We start from the raw sequence: 21,948 nt of genomic DNA, 5'->3' as shown, positions 1-21,948 counted from the left end.
GGCAGTTGCACACTTATCCTGTACAATAAAAGGCTAATATGCAAATTGTCCCCTTGGGAGTTCGACTGACTGGGAGTTTGACCACTCGCTATGATGTGCACTGACCATCAGGGGGCGACGTGGAATGAAGGAAGGCCCCCGGCTGTCCCCATTGGCCCTGATCACCGGCCAGGCCTAGGGACCCTTCCCATGCATAAATTTTGTGCACTGGGCCGCTAGTATATTTATATATTTTTAAGAAATTGGTAAAATAAATGAATTCGGCAATGTAGCAGGATACAAAATTAACACCAAGAAATCTATGGCCTTTCTATACACCAATAGTGAACTTACAGACAGAGAGACTAAAAAGGCAATCCCATTTACCATCGCACCAAAAAAATTAAGATACCTAGGAATAAACTTAACTAAGGAGGTAAAAGACCTATACACGGAAAACTACAGGACACTGAAAAAAGAGATAGAGGAAGACGTAAACAGATGGAAGAACATACCATGTTCATGGATTGGTAGAATCAACATCATTAAAATGTCCATACTACCCAAAGCAATCTATAGATTCAATGCACTCCCCATTAAAATACCAACGGCATATTTCACAGACCTTGAAAGAACTCTCCAAAAATTCATCTGGAATAAAAAAAGACCCCGAATAGCCACAGCAATCCTGAGAAAGAAGAATAAAGTAGGAGGGATCTCAATACCAGATTTCAAGCTGTATTACAAAGCCACTGTTCTCAAAACAGCCTGGTACTGGCACAAGAACAGACATATAGATCAATGGAACAGAATAGAGAATCCAGATATTGACCCAAACCACTATGCTCAATTAATATTTGACAAAGGAGGCACGAACATACAATGGAATAAAGACAGTCTCTTCAATAAATGGTGTTGGGAAAATTGGACAGATACATGCAAAAAAATGAAGCTTGATCACCAACTTACGCCATACACAAAAATAAACTCAAAATGGATACAGGACTTAAACATAAGACGGGAAACCATAAAAATACTAGAGCAATCCACAGGCAGCAAAGTGTCAGACATATGCCAAAAGAAATTCTTCACTGACACTGCCCCTAGGGCAATGGAAGCTAAAGAGAAAATTAACAAATGGGACTACATCAAAATAAAAAGCTTTTTCACAGCAAAAGAAACCATCAACAAAACAACAAGAAGGCCCACTGCATGGGAGAACATATTTGCAAATGGCATCACTGATAAAGGTTTAATCTCCAACATCTACAGGCAGCTTATACAACTTAATAAAAGGAAGATAAATGATCCAATAAAAAAATGGGCAACAGACCTAAATAGAATCTTTTCAAAAGAAGACAGAAGGAAGGCCAAGAGACACATGAAAACATGCTCAACGTCACTAATTATCCGAGAGATGCAAATCAAAACAACAATGCGGTACCATCTCACACCTGTCAGAATGGCTATCATCAACAAATCAACAAACGACAAGTGTTGGCGAGGATGCGGAGAAAAAGGAACCCTCGTGCACTGCTGGTGGGATTGCAGACTGGTGCAGCCACTGTGGAGAACAGTATGGAGTTTCCTCAAAAAACTGAAAATGGAACTCCCATTTGACCCAGTAATCCCACTCCTGGGAATATATCCGAAGAAACTAGAAACACCAATTAGAAAGGATATATGCACCCCTATGTTCATAGCAGCGCAATTCACCATAGCTAAGATTTGGAAACAGCCTAGGTGCCCGTCAGCAGATGACTGGATCAGAAAACTGTGGTACATCTACACAATGGAATACTATGCTGCCATAAAAAAGAAGGAATTCTCATCATTTGCAGCAACCTGGGAGGAATTGGAGAACATTATGTTAAGTGAAATAAGTCAGTCAATGAAAGAAAAATACCACATGATCTCACTCATTTATGGATAATAAAGAACATTATAATCTTGAACAAAAAGATAGATACAGAGACAGTAAAGCATCAAACAGACTGTCAAATTACAAGGGGAAGGTTAGGGAGAGGTGGGGGAGATAAGAGATCAATCAAAGGACTTGTATGCATGCATATAAGCATAACCAATGGATGCAAAACTCTGGGGGGTGGGGGCATATATGGGAGGGGGGTGTGGGGAGGGCAATGGTAAGATATGTACACATATAATACCTTAATAAAAAAAATTGAAGAAAAAAAAAAAGAAATTGGCAAAATATTTTCATAGTGACTGCACCATTTTAAATTCTTGAGAAATTCAGTTTCTCAAAGTTCATGTCAGAATTTTACATATATGTTTAAAATTTTTTTTTAATTTTAGCTATTGCAATAACTAAATGTGTCATGATATCTCATTGTGCTCTTAATTTTCATTTACTTCCCTATTCAATAGAGATGTTGAATATATTTTCATCTGCTTATTTTTTATCTATATATTCTCTTTAGTGAAAAGTCTAATTCATGTAATTTGCCCATTTTCTAATTGGATTTTTAAAAGTTTAAGATTTTTATAGGTTATAAATAACAAGTGTTTTCACAAATGTGTGACTTGCAAATATTTTCTTTATGTCTATAGCTTGTATTTTGATCCTTAAACATGATCTTTTGTAGAACCAAGTTTTTAAAAATTTATGAATTCCAATTTGTCACATTTTTTTTCTTTTATGTGTGCGCTTTTGGTTTTACGTCTAAGACTTTACCTAGTTGTAGTTCCCTCAAAACCCTAGGTTTTTCTATTAAGTTTTATTTTAAAACATATATTTATATTTTTACATTGTAATCTATAATTCAGTTTGAATTATTTTTTTGTATATGGGTAAAGTTCAGTTACTGGTTCATACTTTTGCCTATGAATGTTCCAATTGCTCTAATCCCGTGGTCGGCAAACTGTGGCTCACGAGCCACATGCGGCTCTTTGGCCCCTTGAATGTGGCTCTTCCACAAAATACCACAGCCTGGGCGAGTCTATTTTGAAGAAGTGGCGTTAGAAGAAGTTTAAGTTTAACAAATTTGGCTCTCAAAGGAAATTTCAATTGTTGTACTGTTGATATTTGGCTCTGTTGACTAATGAGTTTGCCGACCACTGCTCTAATACTTTATTATATAGATTATACTTTCTCCATCGAATTGCTTTTTTTCCTATTGTCAAACATCAGTTGTCAATACTTGAATGGACCTACTTCTGGATTCTGTATTTAGTTCCAGTGATCTGTATATTAATTCCTCTACCAACACCAGTCATGATTAGTGCATAATAATTCTTGCAATTGGGTAGACTGGTTTCTCTCGTTTTGTTCTTTTTGAATTGCATTAGCTATTTTTTGTTTTTCCACATATATCTTCTTTAAAACTTGTTGTTCAATTCCTAAAGAATTTGGGCCTCTATGTTGTAAGATTATTGCTAAAATTGGAGTGGTAGGTTGAAGAAAGTCTGAAAATGAAATTTATTCCTATGGAATTAAGTTACTTCACAGAATTTTTCAAGTATTTTCTTTGTCAAAGGATTTGTAACTGGATTACTAATTCTTCCTTGTATATAGTTGTCTGCATTGAACGTAAGTTTTATCTTATTTTTATGGCGTTCAATCTCATACTAAATGACACTAAAAACTAGTTATCTATCTACTGATTTCCTCACCCCTGAAAGTTGCTCAGACAGCTGTCATCAATATACAAGAGTCCACTGCTTGTTTGGAAGGTCACATTTTGGTTTTGGCTTAGCATTCTTAAGAGAGATCATGTGAATAAGAAGTGAAATATAGACTGCTCATTTGCATGGTGAGTGAACTAGTGAATGAACATGTACCTTTAATGTCAGGAACTCAGTAACCAATTTCTTTCCTTAACTGTGAAATTAAATCCTAAGAATCTAAGTTCTCCTTTGAATCAGTTATGTGTGAAATTCTAAATATAGGTGTCATTATCTCTTGTTTTCCCATTCTTCAAGCAATCTGAAAATGGCCTACTTATTATTATGAAAAATGCATTAAGCAAACTGAAGGAGAAGGTCCATTTGATAGAGTATCATTCTCATTTATTTTTGTTTCCTTAACTAGGTACCAGGTTATGTCTTTATTTTTCAAAGTGTGTCATACAGTCATCACTCAAATATTTAATTAGTGTCTAGTAATATAAAGTTTTATTTTTTAATTTACAACTATTATACTAACAATTCCACTCTTTAATTTACTTGCTGTAGCACATACTGTAGATAGACAGATAAGGTGTAAAGTTGCTATTGTGGAGCTCATGTTTGATCTAACAGAATGGTACCATTGTATGGGTACTGTATCCTCCTTACCCATCATACAGTGTGCTTTGTATGTATGCTAAGGTGTGCTAAGTGTTCTTTGTATGACACACAAAATACCCATCATGTGGCATGCTAGGTAACCATTGAATAGTGTGCTAAGTGTCCAGACTCTACTGTGGTGTGCCACCATGCAGCATGCAAAATACCTAATCTATGGTGTCCTAAGTTCTCTGTATGCTGTGCTCAGTGCCCATTATATGACATGCTAAGTATCAAACATAAAATATACAGATGCTAAATTTATAAACAAAATACTAGCAAATCAAATGCAACAATACATTACAAAGATGATGCATCCCCATACAGTGGGGTTTATTTTAGAGCCGCAAGGATGGTTCAACATATGCAAATTGAACAATGTAATACACTAATCTATAATAATAAAAGTATAATATGCTAATTAGACTGGACAGCCGAACAACCTTCCAGACAACCTTCCGGATGAAGCTGGGGCTGCGAGGGCCAAGCCCCTTGCACAAATTTCGTGCATCAGGCCTCTAGTTTAAAATAATAAAGGATGAAAATCTTATGATGACATCAATAGATGCAGAAAAAGCATTTGACAAAATACAACATGTATTTTTGATTAAAATAATCAGTGAAATGGGTATAGAAGGAAAGTATTTCAAGGCAATAAAGGCTTTGTATGACCAGCTGTCAGCTAATATCATTCTCAATGATGAGAAGCTACAAGCTTTACCTCTACAATGAGGAACAGGATGAGGATGTCCGCTCTCACCACTGGTATTCAACACAGTGCTGGAAGTCCTAGCTGGAGAGGTCAGGCAAGAGAATACCATGCTAAGCAAAATAAGTCAGACAGAAAAAGTCACTCACAATATTATTTCACTCATCTGTGGGATAGAAAACTGAATGCAACAAATGCTTCTTTGTTGTAAACTTTTTTGACTTAAAAGTGTCTATTTTTTTCTGATAATAGTATAATTTTTTTTCACCCCTTTACTTTCTAGCTCTTTGTGTCTTTTGATCTTACGTTAGTCTCTTGTAGATAGCACAGAGCTGAATTAGACATTTAAAATTTTTCTGCCAATCTCTGTCTTTTTATTGAAGAGTTCGATTCACTTGCATTTAAAGTAAATACTATGAAGAGATTTATTTTCATCATTTTTTGTTCCTTTTCTATATTTGGGTGGGCAAAATAGGTTTATAGTTTATTCTTATATTATTATTTTTTAATTATTGTATTATTTTCCAAAAGAACAATGGTAACTCTACTTTTTGCCCACTCCTTTATGCCTTGTAGGATTTTTTTGTCCCTCATTTCTTACATTACTTTCTGCTTTTGTGTTTAGTTTATATTCTTTAGTGAAACATTTAAGTGTTTTTCTTCATAGCATTTACGTGTATTCTCTAGCTATTTTATTTGTGATTAGCATGGAGGTCACATTTAACATTCTATAGTTATGACACTCTAATTTGAATTTATACTAACTTAACTTCAGTAACAAAAAATCTGCTTGTTTATACCTCTGCCTCTTCTACTTTTGGTTGTTGATATCACAAAATTACATCTTTGCATATACAATGCCCCAGACATAAACTAATAATTATTTTAAATGCATTAGCCTCTTAAATTAGGCAAAAAAACAAAATGTGGAGTTATAGACCAAAGTTACAATAATACTAGCTTTTAGACAAATAATTTAAAAATGTACTAGTCTCTTAAATAATGTAAACAACAAAAAATAGAGTTATACGCTGTAGTTGCAATAATACAGACTTTTATAATTGCCCATGTATTTATCTTTATTGAGAATTTTATTTTTATATAACTTCAAGGTATTGTCTAACATTCTTTTATTTTACTTTGCAGTACTCCTCTGATCATTTTGTTCTGGGCGAATCTAGGAGTAATAAACTGCCTTAACTTTTGCTTTCATCTGAATGCCTTAATTTTCCCCATCACTTAATTGATACATAATTCTGAATTCTTTTTTTTTAATTTAAATTCTTTATTGTTTAAAGTATTACCTAAGTCTCTCCCCCCTCCCCCCGTTAAATCTGAATTCTTAAGCTTACCCATTAAAAGCAACCTTAGCCGAAACCGGTTTGGCTCAGTGGATAGAGCGTCGGTCTGCGGACTGAAAGGTCCCAGGTTCGATTCCGGTCAAGGGCATGTACATTGGTTGCGGGCACATCCCCGGTAGGGGGTGTGCAGGAGGCAGCTGGTTGATGTTTCTCTCTCATCGATGTTTCTAGCTCTCTATCCCTCGCCCTCTCTGTGAAAAATCAATAAAATATATATATTTTTTTTAAAAAAAGCAACCTTAATCACATGGAGGGGTCCCAAGGCTGCGATTGCGGTGCTGGCCAGGCTGTGTTCTCCTACAGAGCTCGGGGTCTTTCTTCAGGTTCATTTAAGCCATTGGCGGAATCCGGTTGTTTGTGTTTGTAACACTTATTTCCCCATTTTCGTATTGTATGCCGGCCACTGGTTGCTCTGATCTCCTAGCAGCGCTTTCTAAAGGCATAAATGTGTGGCCATCTCCCAACAAAGCAGCTTCTTCAAACCCAGCAGGACCATCTGTCTCAGTTGGAATCTCCCTTCCCTTTGTAAGAGCTCCCACTTGACCATGTCTGGCTACTCAAGAGAATCGCCCTCAAATTGGTTTACCCAACATTAACTGATTTGGGAGGTTACAGCTGCAAAATCCCTTCACCTTTGTCATTTAATGGGACCTTATCCTAGCCACAAGCTCAGCCCACAGTCACAGAAGGGGACAATACAGAGTGTCCACCAAGGGTCAGGAATCTCAGAGCCATTCCTGAATTATTTTATCACCGCCCAGAAGCTCATGTTCTAGTTCAGGGTTCCCAACTTGGCTAAGGTTCAGAGTTCTCCAGGGAGCTTATTAAAAGGCCATATTGATAGGCTGCTGAATAAATCTGAATCAGAGTCAGAATTAGAATGTGCTTACTGAGTCCGATCTGAGTCTTTGATGACTTGCACAGGTACCTCCCTCCTATGCAGCCCGCTGTGTGCCTCTGGAAATTCTCTGGATAACCACCGTTCTCTTAAATACGATGTCTCACTTGGTTATTATTTTATTAAAGTATAAGAGTAGTTTCAAGACTATAATTGAGTTTATAACATAGATTATATAGATGTGATCATTAAACATTAAGTGGCAAAGGCAGAAACATTATTTTAACCTTTAGAAATAGCAATCTGTTGCTCAAGCCTTGATTTATAGAGGTCAGCCCCCCTCCTGCAGTATAAAACTGAGTTAATAGCTATGTCTCATTAAAAATAGTAATCACTTTTTGGCATAAAACGTGAGGTGATTCCTCACAAAGAAGGCTTTTAAATATTATTGATAATTTAAACTTGGCATTATCCTCAAGGCTGAAGTATTGGCAATTTAGATCTGAATGCAACTACTGGCACATACAATTTTGGGCAAGTTATCTAATATCCTTTTGTACTTTTTTCTTAAAGCCAATTTTCCCAAACTGTGTTCTGCAGAAGTTAGTTTTATGACATTAGCCATTTAGGGAATACTTATTATATTATTTTATCTTGATAATCCACAAGGTTTTGAGTTACTCCTAGAAATTGACAAGAAATGTGGTAAAATTGAATGCGGTATCAGTGTAAATGGGATGTGTGTCTCCTTATGGATGAAATGGGTACATTTCAGTGTATAGATTGTATTGCATCTCTGTGGAATGTTTGCAAGACTTTTTTATTTTTGCTTTCTGTATCTAGACGATTCTCCAGAATGTTGTGATTGCCAGCGGAGTGACTTCTGATAAAAGCAAAATACTGCTCTACCTACACTCAAGTAAGATTATTACTTTTCAATATGCCGTTGTGAGTAAATGAATGAAAAAAAATACCTCTTTCTCTACATTTTAATAAGCAAGTAATTTTCTTCAATATTAAGCTTTAGGAAGCCTCTTTATCTGTTCTAGAACAATATCAAACTTAAAAAAAATCTCCTGGTGTGGGGAGGGTAGCAATATTTCACATGCATGCCAGTGTTTATTATTTAGACTGTATTTGGACATATCTTCCTACCGTATTTATTTAAACAACTATATTGAGTTTTTTGTTACTTTAGTGAGCATCATTCAGAGGAATGAAAATTAATCCATTTTCAAAAGCTTACTTTATGATAAACGTTCCATGAGTGAGTGCTGAACTATTGGAGAAAGGGTAGACAGGTAATAATCGAAAGGGAAGCCCTAGCAAAGTGTTTCTTTTAAAAATATATATATATTTTCATTGATTTTAGAGAGGAAGGGAGAGGAAGAGAGAGAGAGAGAAACATTAATGATGAGAGAGAATCATTGATCGGCTGCTTCCTGTATGCTCCCTACTAGGGATCGAGCCCACAACCCAGGCATGTGCCGTTAGCCAAATTGATCCTGGGACCCTTCAGTCCACAGGCCGAGGCTCTATCCACTGAGCCAAACTGGCTAGGGTGGCAAAGTGTTTCTTAAAATGCTTTCCAACAGTAGAGCCGAGGGGACTATCGCATCCTCTTTTGTTTATTCAGAACAAAGGATGAAAGTGTGAAATTATAAAAGAAATTCAATATTACTGGAGAAAATGAGCATGAGTCAGTGTAGTCAAATCAGTTAGAAGATGAATATTGCCTGTGACATTGGTGCTAAGATGAGTGTTCCTTTTGGAAGGATTCAAACTGTATTTGCTCTAAAGACCAGAACCTGGCTGCCAAAGTTTTGGCTTAAAATCACTACATCTACTTTCCTAATAAATTGTTGCAGTATTTCGCAGTTTTTATTTTCTGGCAGAACAGGGATTTCCAAAGTGGTTTTAGTGAGAATCATAAAACTCATTACCATCTATTATGCTTAAATGGATGCTAACACTTAAAAGTGTATTATGTACATATTGTTTTATTAAATCATATTTCAATGTAATACAGAAATGACAAGAATTCTTCAGAATGTTTATCTGTGTGTTGTAAAAACCATAGAATTGTAAGGCGCCATGCATCCTTGCAGAAAGTTTGTTATTGGATTTCCTTGACTGTCTTCTCAAAGATTATGGCAAAGATGATGACATTTAAGATTACAAACAATTAGGTCTACATTTGTTCTTATTATTAGATGTTGTTAGACTATGGAAGCCATATTGTGTGATATGTGATGGGTTGCTAATAAATTTATTGTTCTTTCCTCAACAAACTGTGATTCCTACCCACCTGAACCCAGGTACATTTTCCCTCATCATTAAATTAAACACTGTTTTCTCATTATTTGAATAAACAGAAAATTCTAATGCATAGTTTTCTAGGAAGCAGCAAGAACACATTCTAGTACACCAAAAAAATACTGGGTTATAGCCAATGTTTTAGAATAATTTTTCATAACGAGGCCTATATAGAGTTATACCTTTCCTTCAATTAAAATGCCATAGAGAAGCTTGATAGATAATAGAGAGAGGAAAATAACCTATTTTTAAAATTGAAACAGGGGTGAGTGCTCTAGAATGACCTATTCTCTCTACCACTGCCTTTCCTTGCCTCTGTATCTATTCCTCATTCCCCCAACCATTCGAACTTGATGGATATTGCTGTTTCCTGAAACCCCGTGATTCCTTGGTTTCTCAGCCTTTCATTTTGAAGCCCATAAGAAGGAGTTAACTAAATAGAGATAGGGAACAAGCTATGTAGGTGGAAACTACCCAAATCATGCTGTTCTAGCCATAAATGGAGATGTTATTGCTCTGCAAGAGATGGTCATTTATTACCTACTTAGACTTTCCCAGTATCACATGCTGCTCCGTATCCTTTCACTTCATCATTGTGCTAAGTATCCTATACTGTAAGTCCTGACAGAGTTCTAAGGAAGGTGACATATAAATGAAGAAAGAGAGAAATCCATTTGTAAGGAGAGTAATGACAATTCATCTGAGAGTGACTGTTTTCATCCTCAAAGTACCTTCTTCTACAATCACAAAGAATAAATATTTTTTATTGAAATATATCTGGATGAATTTCAAACATTTTCCCCTCTTCTTAGGTATATATCGTTTCCTCCTTTTTTTTTTTTTTTTAAGAATTCAAATACTTTATGGAGAAGCAAGAAATTCGAATTGATATTCTTTTTTAAAAAAAAATATATTTTATTGATTTTTTACAGAGAGGAAGAGAGAGGGATAGAGGGTTAGAAACATCGATGAGAGAGAAACATCCATCAGCTGCCTCTTGCACACCCCCTACTGGGGATGTTTCCGCAACCAAGGTACATGCCCTTGACCGGAATCGAACCTGGGACTCTTCAGTCTGCAGGCTGACGCTCTATCCACTGAGCCAAACCGGTTTCAGCCGAATTGATATTCTTTTGAGAGAAGACAAAGAGGAGGAATAGTAAACAGTCTTAAAACACATAGCCTACTATTTTCTGATACTTTGAAATAAGAAATATTTTTAAACTACATGCCTTAGCATGCACTATGAATGGGTTTTTATAGTCTCTCTCCTGACCTGTAGAATTTTACTTATGCCTCCCCTGTGGTGTATTCATGATCACATTTGACTATATTTAAAGCTAGATTGCCTTCATACTCAAGTGGAAAATTTCCCATGAGCAAGAGCAAACTGGGTCTATTGTGTGAGCAGATGTCCTAGCTGCATTGCTTGCCACTGCTTTGTGCTTGCTGACCTCCATGCTTGGCTAGAGGACAGCTCTGTCTTCCTGGGCATTTTTTTTTTATTGCCAGAACAAAATCACTGTAATAGAAATACGTGATATTTGAACAGGTAAATTTAATGCTGTTGCTGCTTTTCTGTGCTTTGAGGATGTTTGAGGCATCTGACCTTGCACTTTGATGAGTCTTTTCATGGTCGGTCCCCTCTTTGTGTTACACATTGCACCTATCCACAGGATGCAGCTGCTGTTGGCCCATTTGCCTCCAGAATTGTTCATCAAATTCCCAGTATTTTCAGGCATGTTTGAGATGGGAGAGCCACCGGCTGCATTGATAAAACATTTATTTTGGGTCGAGAGTGTGGAGTAGGTAAAAACTGTGCTTGCCTCCTCCCCAGAACATAGACATCAAAATTACAGCTGAACTACATAATAACTATCATTGAGAACTGTCTGCAATCTTACTGAACAGAGTACTATAACTAAGGATGTACAAGAGAAGCCGTGTCAAGGCTGTTAGGAGGGATGCAGACATGGAACAAGCTGGTCCCACACCAACACGAGCAGTTAAAAATCCTGAGGGATATCTTGGCTGCAGAGGTCTCCCTGAGGAGACAAGGGCATTGGCCCCACACCATGCTCCCTACCTCAGGGTTTCAATGCTGGAAAGAGACGTCAGCATAACTTTTGGCTGTGAAAACCATTGGGGATTGTGGCTGAGTGAGACAGAAGGCTGCTGGAGACCCAGGCAGTTCCTCTTAAAGGGACCACACACAGACTTACTTGCTGATAGACTAGCCTTGCTCTGGGGCAGCAGCTCAAAAAGCACACAGGCATATACAGAAGAGGAACTGAATTGTATGACTTCAGGGTGAGGGCTGGGGGGAGGTAACTTTATGTTAGACAGAATTGCAGGCAGAAGTAATTGTTCCTTGGTCGAGTTCTTGCCCCACCCCCAGCCTGCAGGAGTAGGCAGGCACCATATCTGAATCTCCATTGACTTAACTAAGACTGTTCACCTCACCTCACCCAATTTGTGAGCCCAACCTATGATGCTTCCAGTGGTTTTTCCATACAAACATCGCATCTTGTTTTGTGCTGCAGACTTTTCTAAAATCTCCCAAAGTTTCACAAACCCATGCAAGGAGGGTGTGTCTCAGTATGCTTGATACATTTTTCTAAGTAGCCTCAAGTCTAAGACCAGTGGCTGCTAGCCACAGTTTGCAGCTTAGCCCAGCACAAGTGGCAACTATCTGTAGATCACTTTGTAGCTCATACCAGGATGGGCCCAAGCAGTGGCTGATCTTGGTCCACCTAGAGACCCTCTCAAAAGGCTCAAGAATTAACATACCCGGTGGCCAGCTTCAGACTCTACTAGATACCACCCCATCAGTTCCACATATAACACACTCAAAGAGCATATTCAGCAGGCCCAAGAGCCATGCTTCAGTGAATCTTGTTCAGTAGACTCAGACCCTACACAACAGTTTCTCTGTTGTAGTCATGGCCAGTCCTTCTAGCCAATCAGCATGAGGGTCATTCCTTCCCATTGACATGCCAACAGAACTCAAGGCTCAACTACAACAGGAGGGTATACACAGCCCACACGGGAGGGTGTACCTGGAGTGTTCAGCTCTGGTGAACAGAGAGGCTGTGCTACTGGGCCCTACAGGACATCGACTAGCTTAGGCAACTCTACCAAGCCCCAGAGATGTAGGAGCTCTATCTAATGCATTGAAACATACAGGGAGGTTGCCAAAATGAAGAGACAGAGAAACATATCTCAAATAAAAGAACAGAACAATACATCAGACTAAATGAAATGGAGACAAGCATTCTACCAGATGCAGATTTCAAAACACTGGTTGTAAGGATGGTCAATTAACTTAGGGGAAGAATTGTTGGTCTCAGTGAGAATTACAATAAAGAGATAGGAAACATAAAAATGGAGATAAAAAACATAAAAAAGAACCAGTCAGAAATAAAGAATAGAATAACTAAAATGAAAACTACATTAAAGAATAGACAAAGTAGAGGAACAAATCAGCATTTTGGAAGACAAAGTAGCAGGAAACCTCCAATTAGAACAGCAAAAAGGAAAACATAATCCAAAAATGAAGATAATTTAAAGAACCTCTGGGACTTTAAGCATACCAACATTCACATCACAGGGGTAACAGAAGGAGGAGAGAAAGAGCAAGGAATTTAAACCATATTTGAAGAAATAATACCAAAAATTTCCCAAACCTGGTGAAGGAAGTAAACATACAAGTTCAGGAAGCACAGAGTTCCAAACAAGCTTAATTCAAAGAGCCTCACACCAAGACACATCATAATTTAAATGTCAAAGCTAAAGGCAAAGAGAGAATCCTAAAAGCAGCAAGAGAAAAGCAGTTAGTTACCTACAAGGGAACTTCCATAAGGCTGTCAGCTGAATTTTACAGGCCAGAGGGATTGGCACAGTATTTTCTTAGTGATGACAAGCATGGACCTGCAACCAAAATTACACAACTCAGCAAAGCTATCATTTAGAATTGAAGGGCAGATAAAGACCTTCCCAGACAAGAAAAAGCTAAGGTAGTTTGTCACCACCAAATCAACATTCAAGAAATGTTAAATGGACTTCTTTAACAAGATGAAAAAACAAAAAGAAAATATCAACAACATGAATAATAAAATGGCAAAAACTACATACCTATCAATAAATACTTTAAATGTAAATGGATTAAATGCCGCAAACAAAAGACACAGAGTGGCTAAATAGATAAGGAAACAAGACCCATACATACCCTGCCTTCAAGAAACCCTTTTCGGATCAAAGGGAAGAGAAACTATATTTCATGCAAATGGAAACAAAGAAACAAACAAAAAAAGTTGGTGTCTACTTCTGTGAGACAAAATAGACTTTAAAACAAAGCCCATCACAAGAAACTAAGAAGGACTCATCAATTACACTTCTGGGTATTTATCTAATTTGAAAAGACATACGCATTCATGTTTATTGCAGCATTTTTTACAATGGCCAAGATATGGAAGAAATCCAAGTGTCCATTGATGTGTGAATGAATGAAGAAGAGGTGATATATCATCTATATCTGTATCTATCGATATACATGTACATATATCTATATATATTACTCATCTATAAAGAATGAAATCTTGCCATCTGCAATCCTCTAACTGCACCAAATGTGCAGTTGCTCCTTTTATGTCAGGGCATTTGAAGCGTTTATTGCTGAATGATGACAGTGCTGTCAGGAAAGAGCTCAGATACACAATAGCACAGTTGGAGCAGCTGTTTTCCTCTGAAGTACAATTACTTTTTTTCTCAGAACCAATGTGATCATTTTAACAGGTCCATTTCTTCTATGTACTCAGGTTGTAAATGTATATCAATGTGTAGCCTAACACAAATACATAAGATCTGTTATATTTGATGTCAACTGACAGCTTGCAGTTGTCTCAGATATAAAAATATTGCCCCTAAAATAAACTAAAGTGTTGGTAACAAACCTCTGAAGATTACAGAAATGAACAATGATAAGAACAAAAACGATAAAAAGGAAAGTTAAATAAAGAAAAACTACTTTTGAAAAGATACTGCTAACTTTGTAAAAACTTAACATTTTAAAGCTTTTGGAAGTCTTCCAACTATTTGCCTAATCCATAACTTACAGAATGGCTGAACTCACTTTCCTCATGAGTCTGTGCCTAATTTAGCCATCTCCCTGCGATATATCTTAAATGATGGTTAATGTTGCATACTTCCAGGAATATTTTAAGGCATGAAACAGGTTAAGCTCTAGAGTCAGACTGCTGGCTTCAGATCCTGACCTCACCGCTTCATCGCTGTGGGACCTTAGACATAATAACTTAACCTCTCTGTGCCTGTGCTTCATGATCGACAAAGTGGGAATAATAAAAGTGCCTACCTCACAGAGTTGCTATTGAGATTCAGTGAATGAATATTTCTCAAGTTTATCTAATGTGCCTGACACATATTTTACACTATTTTAGTGTTTATTTTGTGTTTACATTTCCCACAAACTTTTTGCTTCTCTCATTTGTTATTCAGAATTGTATAGCCTCAATTCCTAGCTGATTAACTGATATCATCCTATAGTACTTCAGTTTATTCTTTTATTTTAAAGACAGTTTCTGCCTTTTTTGTGTGGGATGAGCACATATTACTATGTACCATTGCTATTGGGAACAATATTGTTTCCCTCTACTGTGAGATTTATCCAGGGGTTTCTTCTCAACTTGTCCCCAGGGGTTCTGTGTATTCATGTCCTATCTCCATTTATGCGTTTGAAGAGATGTCGCTCATTTGTCAATGCCACTCATTCTGTGGCATTGGTGGAGGCTTTGTGAGGTTCTCCTTGATTATCTGAACCAATTGGTTATTTTTTTCTTGTCTTTGTACAGTAATTTGGTTATGTACCACATATCACATGAACCCGAGTTATAGTCTGCCTCCTCAGCACGGATGAGTTTTCTCAGGCAGAGAGGATGTCTGTGCACCCCCAGCCTCGGCAGAGTTCCATGCACATGGTAAACCTACATTACGTTTGTTTGTTGAAGTAAAGGAATGATGTATAAATGATTGTCCTAATAAATATCAAAGACATTCATTAAATTCGTGTATTTTAATAATAAGAGTTTATGTTTATATAGACCTTATCATTTGCCAGGCACGCATATCATTCAATAGGAAACTAGGGCATGGGACAGTTAAATAGCCGCATAGTGATGACCCAAGGAGTGGTAGAAATGCACTTGAAACCCAAGCAGAGACCGAGTTTGTACTCTTCCCTATTGAATGTCTCTTACCATAGCAACATAACTAAAGAAAATAACTGTGTTAACTTCTTGTATTTAGTATGTGCCAGGCATTATAAATGTTGCTTTGGGAACATTAACTCTTTTTACTAGACCTTTTTTTATTCTTCAACTTCATCAGATCAGAAATGTGAGAATTCATGCTTCTGGTTTCTGTTCTGATATGTAGAGTTTAGAGGTCACCACAACCTTTCTCACAGCAAGGAAAAGCCAAGAAAACTATAAGTCAATGTTTCTTATCCCTTAGAAAACTATAGTCATTGAGAAAACTTCCATCCCCCCAAACTGAAGCAGAAAAATGGTAGGAAAATTGAAATTGTAATTGACAAATTATTGGAAGTTCATTGTAGACTAGCTTGAGAGTTTAATACTCCTAGGTGTTTAGCCTTCAGAAGGCCACTGAGCAATCATGATTTTATCTTCAGGAATCCCACCAGTTTCTCAGACTAAGGAACAGAGAAAAATGCTCATGTACTTCCTGCAGTGCAAGGGGAAAAGTAACAATTTTAAAATACTCCAAGAACATTTTTTTCCTAATTAACAAAAGTCTTCCCTCAAGAAAAACTACTTAAGAGACTAACACATAGGAAAAGGTAGATACCAACCTCCAGACCCCTCAAGCTTTCCTATCTCATCTAAGTGCAGGAAGAGAAGAAAAGCTGAGAAGTACTTGTGAAGGTCACAGCTCAGTGGTCCAAGATCACTAAAGGACTACAACTTAATCAGAGGATTATGGAATGTTTCCACTTCCTCCAGAATTTATCACAATGTCAACAAGGCTCCAGTAAAATAACAGTGGATTCAAGCTGAGAGAATGTCCAGAAACAGACTTTATTTAAGAAAAAAAATCTGTAGGAAAACCCCAAAATTACAGAAAATAAAAATAACGAAAGTAGAGGAAATTGATACCTTGGACATCTATAGCTACAGCAATCAGTAAACATCAGATAAACATAAAAAATCACACAAGTTTCTTTTTACCTATATGTCATGTCCAGCTTTGAACAAATATTTACAAGGCATACTAAAAGATAAAAACAAAACAAAACAAATTATGTTTGACAAGAAAGAACAAGAAAAATAATGCAAATCAGATATGCAGAGATTTTGGAATAACCAGAATGTGAGTTTAAAATTACTATAATATGCTGAGGAATATAATGGAAAAGAGTGGACATCATGCAATATTAGACAAGTACTATAATCAGAAAGATGGAAATTACGGTAGAGAATCAAAAGTAAAAGCTAGAGATAAAAAACAATAACACTATGACAGACCTGAATAATGCCTTTGATGGGCTTATAAGAGACTGAAATGAGCTAAAGAAAAAACCAATAATCTTGATGATATGCCATTAGAAAATCTCAAATTGAAAAATCAATTAATAGAACAGAGTATCCCAGAACTCTGAGACAATTTCAAGATATACAAAAACAAACAAACAAACAAACAAACAAACAAAACCCACAGGAATACCAGAAGAAGAAGAAACATAGAAAGGAACAGCTGAAATATTGAAGTAATAATGGCTGAGTATTTTCCAAAATTAATGACAGACTGAAACTACAGATCCAGGAAGTTCAGAGAACACCAAACAGAATCAATACTAAGAGAAAAAAAAATCTATCTCTAAACCCAACACATGCAAACTGTATAAAACCAAAGACGAAGAGAAATTTTTTAAAGAAACCATAGGGAAAAACATAACCCAAAACACCAAGAATAAGAGTTACACCAGACTTTTCTTCAGAAAATATGCAAGCAAGAAGACAGTGGAGTAAATACAGGGTGTCCAAAAACAATGTATACACACTTTAACAGCTGACAGCTCAATTTTTAAAATGAAATATATTTTAACAAGCATTGCCTTTATAATTATTCAAAGTGTGTATACATTTTTGGGATGCCCTATACTTAACTATTGAGAATAATGAAAACACCAAACTAGAGTTCTGTATCCAGTGGAATTTTCCAGTCTGAGTGAATTGTCGCTGCGTGAGCTTCCTGCTTGTGTTGCATCTAAGACCCACACCCTGGGCCTTGGCTCATGCATATCCCGCTCTCTCTAGGCAGCCTTCCTTTCCTAGTCTGCTGAGAAGCTACGCTTCTTTCAGGATTTGGCTTTACCTCCTCATTGGGATTCCCTCGTACCCATTGCCCTTAACCATACTCTGCCACTAGCGAGCCTCTCCCTCCCCTCAGCAACCAGGGCTCAGGGCCCTGTTCCATCACAGCCCACAAGGCTGGGTGGTTATGTTTCTCTTTGGTGTCTTTCACCAGACCCCTCAGAGGGCAGGGCTTTAGTCCTCTACCTCTCTGCATTCCTGCATCAGTTGCTATCCAGGCATGCAGACGTAAATCAATAAGTGCTAAGTTAAATTGAATCGCAATGTCAGACTAAGTGTACATATTGTTTCTGAGACATGCTTTGTTATGACTTTGAAGCAATATGCATTTTTAAAGCATCGGACACATTGCTGTTCTAAAGTAAGTTCAAAATGACATTGCAAAATCAATATAAATGTTCCTGGCATTGGGGAATTATCACTATTATTTTATTACCGAGATGGATATATTTTATATGATATCAACATTATTCTCTGTGCAATAAGACTGGACTTAAAAGGAAATTGACCAGCCTTGATATTGAAACACCATCATTACTTAATGCCATCATTGCTTGATTGTCCTTAGTCAGTCCATTCATACTTATCCGTGTTTCTAGAATGATTTTCTCTTGTCACCTATGATTATTTCCAGTACATTAATAACTGCTGAGTGATGTGATTTTAAAGACTATATAGGAATTTTATCTTGTAGTTCTTAAAAATGATGAAATAGGGTTAATAAGAAAATATATATATATATGATGAACTCCAAAGCCAACTGTAAATAATTGCTGGATTACAGTGATCACCATTTCCTTTCAATAACCCAGATGACTGATATTTGATTGTGTCCACATTGAGTGTTTTATAATTAGAAGTTGTTTTTGTTTTCTCTTTTTATGGTGTTTTAGTACTTCCTTACTCTTTTAGAATCCTACCCCATTTTATTCATAAAAGCCTTTTGTAGCATCTTAGCATAATGTGATATCTCTTTAAAATATGTATTGTGTGCCTACCATGTTGCAGGAGCTGGGGATACTATGCTGATTAGTGGGGAGCAAGCCACCTCTAGGGGACCCAAGAACTATTTTCAAAAGCCCTTTGAATTTTATTGGAATGACAGTTAAAGAAACATTGAATTGCTATATAACTTGTGCTTCAGGTCATTTTCAGTTTGTTTGGAAGAATTCTCACACTCTTGTATCTGTAGTGTTCATTAGAGTAAGATGTGTGTGTGTGTGTGTGTGTGTGTGTGTGTGTGTGTGTGTGTGTGTAAGTTAATTGACTACTAGAGGATAAAGCAAAGGCCAGGACCCTTATCTTCACGTCTCTTCAGGAAACACCCTGAAGAGCATGAGAGAAAGAGTTTTTCCATGTTTTCAATTGATGAACTAAAAGAGAGATTCTAATAAGTTTAGGGATGGATAATTCCAGAAACAATCAAGGACCCCCATTTGCATTTCAAGATTCCTGATATAGGCTTGCCATGATATAGACCCTAGAAAACCTTGACCAAAAGAATGCTATGTTCAACTATCCTAACTTAATTCTTAAAGAAATTTCCTTATAATGATTATTTGAATAATGTAAATCACTATAAGTTAGCAAATGGCTTTACTGTAAGTATAAAAAAAGATAATTCGTTCTTATCAGCATTGAGTTTAATGCTTTGTTAGTTTTCACAGATTTCAAATTCAGTAAATGAACATATTGTACTAAGGAAAATGACCACCTTCTGTAAGATATGGCAGTGTTTTTTAAACCTTGATTAATCATTCAAGTTCAAACCATCAGGTGTGACAATAGAACATTTTCCAGCCTGACATTTTTATTTCTTATTATTGTATCTGCGAATCTGTACATAGTTGGAGATTTCTTTGTCTCTCAATATCTTAAGACCAATATTAGTATTCTGTGACCTCAAAAGTGGCCTCCTGACCTCCTCATTGCTGATTATCCACAGACCCATCACCACAATGCACTGCAATGTCGGTCAAAGTAATAATTTTTGCCTTCCAATTACAGAATGTCCTATGTTTATCCTTTTGCCTTTGCTTTCATAACTGAAGCTGTCAGCTAGTTCTTCCCTTGCATACGAACGTCCAAATTACTCAGATTCTTCACGCCTTTTATTCTGTTCTTTCCTCAGTCTTCATCTGAGTTCACTGCCTTAGTCCATAAAAGCACTCCCCACTCGACAGGGTCTTTAGATTTCCGACAGTTACACGCTTCATACTCTTTAGTTCACAGGCCCCCTCTGCACTCTGCTGTTTCACCAGCATACATTGGACATCTGGACTGGAGCTGAATGCTTCAGTGCTCTGTGCAGTTTGCTTTCTGGGTCAGCACATTGTAAACTGTGGCATTTAAGTGGTCCTAAATTTACTTTGCCTTGCATATTATAATGCCATATAAGCCTGGCTTATCTCCAGTTTTTATCTGTTTTTCTTATTGTTCCCAATGTGATCATCTTTTTCAAGAAAGCTTGCTTCGAGCTAGTCTTGCATCAATGATAGCGGTAATGTTTTCCACTCTCAAAGTGAATCTCTTAAATAAAATATGCCGCTGTCTTGCAAATGAAAAGAAATCTGTGCTAAACTAAACGTGTGGGAAAAAAACTGCAGGGGTAGCTCAACTCTCCGTGTCCTAACCTCTTTTTAAAATTATCTGTCAGCATGATGAAAAAAAAATGTTAAGGTAGAAAGCATCCAAATTAATAATTTAAAAATATTTCAAGGTATTTTTCTAGTTACTTTTCTCCATTCTGTTGGCTTCTTTCAATCCTTATTTTACATTTAAACCTATAGTCTTTCATTCTCTTCTACTTTTCTAATGTGATGCCTTTCTTCTCTCTTTTCATATGATTGCATTACGGATTTTTTCTGACTACATTGATACCCAATTAATTCATTGAATGTTTATGTTTAATAACAACAACAGACTGTTGAATCTCAGAGGGAAAGTGGGGGTGTTTGGGTGGGTGGGAAGAGATCAACCAAAGAACTTGTATACATATATGCATAACCCATGGACACAGACAATAGTGTGGTGAAAGCCTGGGGTGGGGGCAGGGTGGGTAGAAGGGGTCAATGGGGGGGAGAAAAGGGGGGCATATGTAATACTTTTAACATAAAGATTTAAAAAACTGAAATAAACAACCATAACAACAAAATAAAAAAGATTTTTTTAAAGAAATATAAGCTTTTGTGTAGAAGAGTTAGTAGGATACATTAATGAATGACTCAATTCTAATTTTTAATGAATGTCATAATAAACAACTATTATTAGCCAGTGTTACTATTCATGCAGAATATACTATACACACACCCACACAGCTAGGTCATCACTACTGTAGATATTTCAGTTTTCCCTCTGATCAAACTAAATTAGGCACAGACTTGGCAGGTTTTACATATACTATACAACTCATCACCGTTTCCAAAATATTTACTACACAGTTTTACATGTGGTTTTATATATTACATATGAATCTCCCAGACACTCAGCATCTACTTGATAGTCCATTTTTCTATCAACATCTGGCAGATCATGGGTTTTCTTTTTCCCTTTTTTTTTCCTCTTGAGGAAAGGCACTTACCAGTTTTACTGTGGTTGCTGTGTGGTTTCCTGGAAAGCTTCGCAAGGTTATAATTTTTCCTCCAACACGTTAAAAAAAGTATGGCATTTTGCTTTTTATTGAATCCCAAGTGCACGTCCTATGCTTTATCTCATCTATCTCTTCAAGGATACTTGGATACCAAATAGCCATAAGAAGAAAGATATATCACCTCCCTCCACAGCAAAGGGCAAGCATGCTTAATGTCCAGCATAAGAAAGAATGCCTTCTGCTGGTGATAAACAAGGATGTTTATCACCTACTATAATTGGGATTATAGTAGTAAAGGAACCTTGGGATTCCCTGAGCCCAAGGTTCCTTTACTACAATGCAACCCATTCTATGTGTTCTCACCCATCTGGACCTATCTGGACAGGGAAAACTGACACGATGTGCCCATGCTTATGCTACTTGCTGTGCTGTGAGTAAATTCTTAAAATCTGACCAGAAAT

The 21,948-nt window shown here is 36.8% G+C and overlaps 1 long non-coding RNA gene across 1 annotated transcript in view; it reads left to right on the top strand.

Annotated features, from left to right (window-relative positions):
• The window catches only part of LOC307114271, a 44,227-nt gene extending 28,738 nt beyond the window's left edge, over positions 1–15,489 (top strand). The window contains exons 2-3 of the long non-coding RNA XR_013814966.1: positions 8,018–8,093; positions 15,358–15,489. This is a non-coding gene — a long non-coding RNA (uncharacterized lncRNA). The remainder of the gene's footprint in view (positions 1–8,017; positions 8,094–15,357) is intronic.
• Positions 15,490–21,948: the final 6,459 nt, after the last annotated feature.

This window comes from Cnephaeus nilssonii (genome assembly GCF_951640355.1).
Source record: "Cnephaeus nilssonii genome assembly, chromosome: 18".
Taxonomy (NCBI): Eukaryota; Metazoa; Chordata; class Mammalia; order Chiroptera; family Vespertilionidae; genus Cnephaeus; species Cnephaeus nilssonii.
Note: the sequence above shows the minus strand (reverse complement) of the source record. Positions and strands in the feature narration are given on the sequence as shown.